This window comes from Daucus carota, chromosome 5 (genome assembly GCF_001625215.2).
Source record: "Daucus carota subsp. sativus chromosome 5, DH1 v3.0, whole genome shotgun sequence".
NCBI classification, from domain to species: domain Eukaryota; kingdom Viridiplantae; phylum Streptophyta; class Magnoliopsida; order Apiales; family Apiaceae; genus Daucus; species Daucus carota.
Genome location: NC_030385.2, coordinates 34766577 through 34775436, shown reverse-complemented (window position 1 = coordinate 34775436; position 8860 = coordinate 34766577).

Sequence of the window (8860 nt, the reverse complement as noted above, 5' to 3'; positions counted from 1 at the left end):
GGAGGCCCGGCCCCCATAATAAAGAGAATTAAATGTAAGAGCCTCACTCTTAACATAAAGACAAAAAAAAAACGTATATCTCAGCTAATAGTTTTCTATCAAAAAGAAGTTGACAGTTATAAATTAAAACCGATAATAAATTTCACTTTTTTATGATTGTGCCCTCTTGGGATCTCCGTTGCCAAGTCCTATATTTAGGGCTCATCAGATTTACTCTTCACTTGGCAGAGCAAGCTCAGATGTGCTCTTTCATGTGTTCCTAACATGTAGAGTACTATTTTTTGATTTTCTCTCTGTATATGATAATGACCCATCAAAATCATAGTACTTTAATCCAGAGTTGTGGATCAGATCATTGTAGCAATGCTGATCCATCTGGAAATTCAGACCCGGAAGAAATTGATGCTTGTGTTTGTGTAACTGTGGTTAGTGTTTGCCTCCAAATTGAATACAAGTAATTAATTATGTTTTTAAAAAATCCTAATGGCTTCTAATTAATTGTTTGTCTGACAGGTATTATTGGGGTTGTTCTTGGTACATTACTAAATCTTTGTTTTGAGGGAATAAAGGTTAGTGCTCATAAGGCCTTTTTTTGGGCTTATGATTCCCCAAAAAGGAGGAGTTCATTAGGAAGACTATACCATGCCTTCCAAACTTTGTCACCTGATCTGCTGCAGATCTGGTTTCCTTTTCTTCTCTGTTCTGTTGTTGGTTTGTTGTTGGTGCAGATTGTTTAAAGAAATAGGGAAATGTAGAACTCATTACAAAGCCAAATTTAACATGCCCAATATATTTGAGTGAAATGTAATATACCTATCCGAAGATCCTCGATGTAAATTGTGATTTACCTAATGCAAATTGTTTAACTTGACTTTCTCATTTAATGCAAAATGAATACCTATTGTTTGAGAATGTAAAATATGTATCTTAACTTTTGAACTTAATTTGTACATGATCAATATTAATTTATGATAAACACCACATTAAAATAACTTTTATTAATAAATGTGTAACAATTAATCAAATTTATCATATTTATAATAATTTGAATAAATAAAATTTTGGACACAATTTTTTTTAAGAAAACACAAAATGATCTTTTATTCGAGTAAAATATATTTCATCTTATTATAATTAAATTATTAATTAGCTAAGAAATATGTAAGAAGCACATTATTACTTATTAATATGAACAAATTTTATAGTGAGAAAAAATTTCACAAATTAATATATTATTTTTGAGTCAATTTGTCTTCTCTAAAGCTTTTTAGTATTAATATAATAGTTCAAGTCTCGACCAGTATAACAAAATAATTTACAAACTTATCATTCAAAAATTTATTAGAATTAGTATATTTATAATGATTATTATATGTAGGGATGGTTTGTTTATGCTTGAAAATCAAATAAAATTCATATATTAAAATTAGGAGAAAGTTAATGAATGATCTTGAATTATTTTACTTATATTATTTTGATCGTGAAATCAAATAAAATTTTTTATTGTTAGCTTCTATAAGATTCCAATTTACATTTTTTAATACTATATATTAGAAACAAAATGCATACAGATATGGTGGCCGTTTATTGTTGATAGATTTAATAGTGGTCTAAAAATAAAAAAAATTAGCAATTTACTAAAACATCGCCCATACCGACAAAGGAAACGAAAAGAATCAAACTCATTCGTTGGTGTTTGTTTCATAAGAATTTTCCTTCTCTTTTATTCTTTTAATTTTAGTTTTAAGTTTTAATTTTGTTATTGAATTAATACTTTCATATCCGAGTGCCTTATTTGCATATTTATTATATGAGTAATATGAGTAATATATATCATACTAACAAATAATAACATACTCTTCTATTAAAGAATTCTTTGCTCCATCTTTTATGAATGAGAGGGCCTTATACATATTTTCATAGTTCTATAAACTTGCAGGAGCGAGAATAGATGATAGAAGAGAGTCTCTCTAAGGCCATGGCCAGAGGTCGTGACCCAGGATACGTTTTGGTAATCAATAAAGACCAGATTTACAGCATATCCGATGAAGCCACATGGGATTTCTCCACCTGGCAATTTCGGATTTAGAAGATCAAGCCTGTTTTGTGGGTCATCAGGTAAAAAATTGCCAGCATATGGTCTGCATGCATAACAAGGAGAGTGTGAGAAGGAAAGTTTAGTGAAGGGTAACAATAGAGGACAAATACCAACGTACATCAATTCATCGAGACATATGACGTGAAATCGCCCTTCTAAAGTGCGTCCAGTAGAAGATGCAATTCCATGAAGACCAGAATTTCTATTTATAACACCACCTTCATCATATGCCTCCAGAGCTTTAACCCCGTCAAAAGTCTGGCAAACAAGTGCCAGCATAACCTTTTTCCCCAAGTACTCGGCAAGGAGCCTAGCTCAATAATAGAATAATCCATCAAACATCAATTAGTCAACAATATTGAAAATGAAATAGAAGGCTTATAGAACTCTACATACCAACCCAGCCATGTGTTAATTTGGTCTAAAAGTTTCAACCAAGAAATAATTTTCTTTGCAGGACATATATATATATATATATATATAGACATATGTCCTGGAGAGGTTGTGTGTCAGGGATGGCTCTCTCTCCAGGTCTGTAGACACCTTGAGACGTGTCCACTTCAGTGCCACAGGCTATTCCTTTGCCGTCTAGGCCTGGTATTCCCCCCAAGTGTACCAGCTTCGCCTGCCGGTGTAACGGGCTTCCTTTTGGGGCTTTTACAGATGTACCAAGAACAATCTCGAATGCCAAAACTCTATAATTTATGAGTAAAAGAAGATTAAATAAAGATTACCCATCAAATCAAAATGGTTAGATAATATTATCCTCACAATTAAAATACAACTCTTGAACTTACATGGCACCATCTTTTATCAAGGGAATTAAACACATAGGCATACATAGATCACCATTGCTAATTAAATTTAATCCGCAAATCATTTCAGTTCTCACTTATTAACAGCCACGCTAGCTTTAGTGATCATGGCCATTCTTCTAAGACTATATATATATGTGTGTAAAATTTTATAGCGGAGAAACCAAGGGGAGGTGAAGAAATCGAGGAAATCTAAGGAGAAGGACAAAACTAGAATAGACTTAGAACCGGGATGTGGGCTAAAAATGTGTTGGATGGCGGAAGAAAGGTTTTCACTAAAACTCCCACAACTCAGATATTTAGGAAAAGAGAAATTTATATATAATGAATTGTTTTACCTTAGTTGATCACAAATGATTTGGTACAAGAGGCTTTATATAGGACTCAATAGAAAGAAAGATCTAGAGACTAATTAAATGCTAGAAAGCAAAAGACGGGAATATTCTAGAGATTATGCATCTGGACTAATACATGCATTCAAAATTAAAAACAAATGCATGTACTAAGAATAATCTAGAATCACCCACACACTTCTTTTATTTTATAGCCAAAATTATATTATATTTAACAAAATGTGGGTAATAGTATATTTTATCAAATTGATCAATATAATATATCCACATTCAACAAATACTTCTTGAACTCTATACATTATCATTTATCATAATCAATAATTTCTTGACAATTACCCTCATTTAATCAGTTTGCTTGTATAATTATTTTATTTGAATAATTTATTGTATTTTCAAAGATAAAAAATATATAAAATAATTCCTTTATTATAATTTGTGCTCTCATACTTCTTAGTGTAGGGGTTTTTTTTAACAAGGAAACATTTATTTACACTTACTAAAATTATTTACACATGCCAATAAGAAAATAACGTATTATTATATATAAATACAAATTTTATCTAGTTAGCAAGCAAAATAACTTTTCTTTAAAATGTAAGATGAAGGAAAATAGATTTTTCTAAAATAAATTATGGCATCACATGTTTGAAAATTTTAAATCTAATTATATGTTAAAATTATAAATATGTATTTTGAAAAAATATATCAAATATTTAATATATATATATATATATATATAATAAAAATAAAATTGAATAAAAACCAAAAATTTCTTTCATATATAACCAGCCACTTCCTCACCTACACTCATATACTGTCACTTATCCACATCCACTCCCACCAAACCAACCCACATATACTGTCAGCCCCGACCCTTTTGGTGCCATGGCCCACCACTGTGGCCACCGAGGCTGCGGCCTATACAAACTAGCCTACAAATTAAAAATCAGTCCCTCACCAATTTTTAATCACTAACTAGTTTATACATCACAAATTACTATTTAATATATAACATATCTCTCACATATAAGTATAGACATACATATATACACAACATACACACATATATGATCAATGATTTTCACGTAATGCCGTAATGCCGTACTTATTATATAAGATGAAGAAAAATTGATTTTTATAAATAAATTATCGCATTGCATGTTTGAATATATTTAGATCTAATTGTATGTTAAAAATTATAACTAAGTATAACGAAAAAATATATCAAATATTTAATAGTCTTACTCTAATGAAATCCTTTTGATTCTCATAACATATTTATATATTAGCTATATACAATATTATCAATGTTATCTGTATAATTATAGTGAGAACCACTTCATATCTCTATTATTATCTCATCTTTCCGCAAGTAACATGTAGATCAAAAATTCACTTGATTTTGTTCTATTATTTTTGATAAATTATCAAATTTAATCTATAACACCAATATGTACCAAAGAAATCAGTAACATGTGTTAGGCACATCACTAACTTTTATGATATAAATCATAAAATTTTGCAGGAGTTTCTTCCGCTTTAAGTGCCTTCTCTTAATTTCTTCCCCCGATCCAAGTATCCAACTACCACGACATGACCTCTCTCCTACGCTAGTGACTTAATTACAACAACGATTTTTATCTCCTCCACACGTAGTTCACCTACCACAGTAGTTTCTCTCTCTTCCACAAACGATTTAACTACCATAGTCTTTTATTACGGATCCGAGCGGCTCACATCTCATATTACCATATCCATTTTACCGAAGATATGATAAAACTATAAGATGTATGAGTATTTTGTATTTGAATCATATCGACGAAGAGAGAGATGTAAGAAGATGGGGGAAGAAAATATACATGGAGAGGTCGTCGGGATGAAGGAAACAGTTTCGATGAATCGAGAAAAAGAAAGATGATGATGGAGTAGATAAGTGGATGGGGATGAGGGGATGTCGTAGCTAGTGAGTTGAAAGATGGAGAAAAGTATATATTTAAATTTTATATATTTATTGGAAGTGGAATATGAAAGTAAAGCATTTCACTTATTTAAACTATCTTTAACAGGTTAAAGTTCCAAGTTACTTGTTTAACTAGTTAAGATCCAAAAAAGAAGGCCCATAATGTCTCAAGCCCAAGTCAGTCTAAAATGTTACACAAAATGAGAGAAGAACCTCACATTTTCAAAAAATATTATAAAATGAATTAAAGTAAATAATAGTTCAAAATTAAAAATGTTATGAATTTCTGGAATATCCTTAAATGGCAAATCCAGGCCCACTAGTTGTGACCAAAGCCCAAATTGAGGAACATTCTAGATATATTGATGTGCTATATATAGAGTATAGGTTTTACATGAGAGGTATAACCTTCACAATTTTCTCCATACAGCCACCATATAATGAATACGAAGAAGTAAATTTTTCTTTGCAATTCCAACTTAATAAGAGTTGCTTATTTATTTAAATCAACATTCTTTAGTATATGTACTAGATTTTTTTGTTATATCATTTGTGAATATATATACACACACACACACATAAATATATTTATGTTTGAATCGCAAAAAAGAAGAAAAAGACTTGTCTTCCATACCTAGATCACGATAATTAGGGGGTTTGTTGTGATGCTCAAAATAATTTCATACAAACAAGCACCTGCGCCATCAGATCCCAAACAGATACAAGCAGATCTGGTTTGTACTTTTTACCACTTTTAATTATAAGGATTTTCTGTGATTATAAAATTTTAGATACAAGCATATACCTAAATCACGATAATTAGGGGGCGTTTGTTGTGATGCTCAAAGTAAATTCATACCAACAAGCACCTGCGCCATCAGATCCCAAATAGATACAAGCAGATCTGGTTTGTACCTTTTAACACTTTTAATTATAAGGATTTTCTGTGATTATAAAATTTTAGATACAAGCAAATACCTAAATCACGATAATTAGGGGCGTTTATTATGATGCTCAAAGTAAATTCATACCAACAAGCACCTGCGCCATCAGATTCCAAACAGATACAAACAGATCTGGTTTGTACTTTTTACTACTTTTAATTATAAGGATCTTGTGTGATTATAAAATTTTAGATACAAGCAGATCTAGGATCCCAAACAGATACAAGCAGATCTGGTTTGTACTTTTTACCACTTTTAATTATAAGGATCTTGTGTGATTATAAAATTTTAGATACAAGCAGATCTGGTTTGTACTTTTTACCCTTTTTAATTATAAGGATTTTGTGTGATTATAAAATTTTAGATACAAGCAGATACCTAGATCACGATAATTAGGGGCGTTTGTTCGTATATGATTCTAGATTCCTATGTGATTTTAAAAATGCCACAATTTCGTAAGAGAAAATCTAACTAGTTAATTAAGAATGTAAAATTTGTACAATATTTAAAAAAAAATTGGTAAGGATTTAATATTTGAAATTTTTTATTAATATTTACATTTAGTAAAATTAATTACCTATTAATCTCACTAATACTTTTTAACATACTGAAATACGACACTAATTTTGTTATTCTTAAATAGTGAAATTTCACTTAAATAATGCTATATATGAAATTCTATATCACTCATTTCATTGCACCGCAGATGATCACCGTGTTCTTAGCTCACAAGTTCCTCGGGTAATTGGATGCCTAGTTATCTTATGTTTGGCATCATAGGAACAATAGTATCTTTGACTGCACTATATATTTCGATTAATATAAAGTTTTATTTCAGATGTTATTGTGGACATCCTCTGAATTCAAATATATATGGCATAATTTCAGCAAATAATGAAGAAAATGCTCTAAAAATGTACTAAAGAAAAGGCATCAGTTGCGTGCTGGAATCAGTGTCACAAGCATATGTACTCTGCAACTCACCAAGGAATGTAGTGCGAGGGACAGTTGTATGATCATACATATCCCACTGAGTTTGACTTCTATCTGTGCAGCCATGCTGGACGGCAAGGAACGAACATTCCCTGTGGATGCTCTATTGTCAGTAAAGTCAAGGATCATGCAGTTATCTTGGGGACCTGGCACACTAAAATCTGCTGGGGTTAATTATGCAGTAGTCTTGACGACTGCTAGATGTTTTAACAGTTTTCTCCAATGCGAGATGACTCACCCATAGCTGGTTTGAATTGTATTTTTCTGTTTGTCTTGATGACAGCGAGATGACTCCATAGTAGCTTTTGAATGCTTTCTAACTAGGGATCAGATCTGTGTTTTTGTGAGAAAGGACTTGGTCTTTTGACATTTTCAGTCTCCCCTAGCAAAATGCATTCATGTCCTATATATGTTAAGGATACTTGTTAATTGTTATATGTGAATGTCATCTAATAATATACTAGCCTTTAACCCGTGCGAAGCACGGGCGGATATAAAATTCATAATTTATTAATTATAATTTAAATTTTAATATCATTTTAATAGTATTTTAGAATTGATGAATTGGATTTTAACCCGATTATATTTACCAACTGATTATATTTTTTGGATGACTACAAATTATACCAATGTCGGTTTATTATAATATAGTATATAAATTATATTTAAAAGAATAATAGTCGTGTTTTTATCCTCTACTACATCTTTGTAATTTAAATGGTATAAAATTCTTTAATGTTGTAATAGCAAGAGAAGTTTACATGTGATAGACTTGTAGTTACAACGGAGATGACCAAACCAAAATTTTGTACGACTACAAATTAAACCTATGTTGTATAGTATAGATGGAGTTTAAATTAGTGCAATAAATCATATAGCAACTAATAATTTAACTTGAAACTTTTTTAAAGTATGTGATGATTCCACGAAATAGAAATGATTAAGTTTATGATAATATAGGTGGAGTAAACTTAAAATATGAAAACGGACTAAGGATAACTTTGGTAACTATTTCTAAAACACATACTCGTCAAAAATTAGCACAACTTTTTTGATATAATGAAAATCCCTATAAAATTTAAAAATTTTGATCATTCTAGTTAAAATATTTTTAACGAGATAATTATAATATTTATGATTTTCTATTTAATAGAACCCTTCATACTAATATACTCTAATAATTAGTTGTCCACTTTAAAGTGGTCACTTTAACCAACTTTATATCACATATTAAAATCTATAATTAATTTTAAAATGAGATATCAAATAGAGTATATATAGCATTTAGTGTTACAATATTTCTTTTTTTTATATAATTATATATTAAAATGCAGAGCCTTAATCTAATTACCTAACCATAGGTGTCGTATGGTATCCGGCTAAGATGGTATGAGTAGTTGATATAATATAATTGGTTGAGTTCTCAAATCAATATATTCAATTTTCAAGAATTAATTAAATATATTAATAAAATTATTATTACAATATAATTTTGCTTCATTATAAAATTTTGTGTTAAACATTATATTTAATTACTTAACTAAATATAAAAATATGAGAAATAAAATTCATGATCATACCCTTCTTCATACATCTTACCCATAAAACTTATATCTCATTGCAAAACCTCTCACTAATCTACCCCTTAAAAGTTGAACAACTAAATTAGAAAGTATAATGAGCTAGCATAGATATAA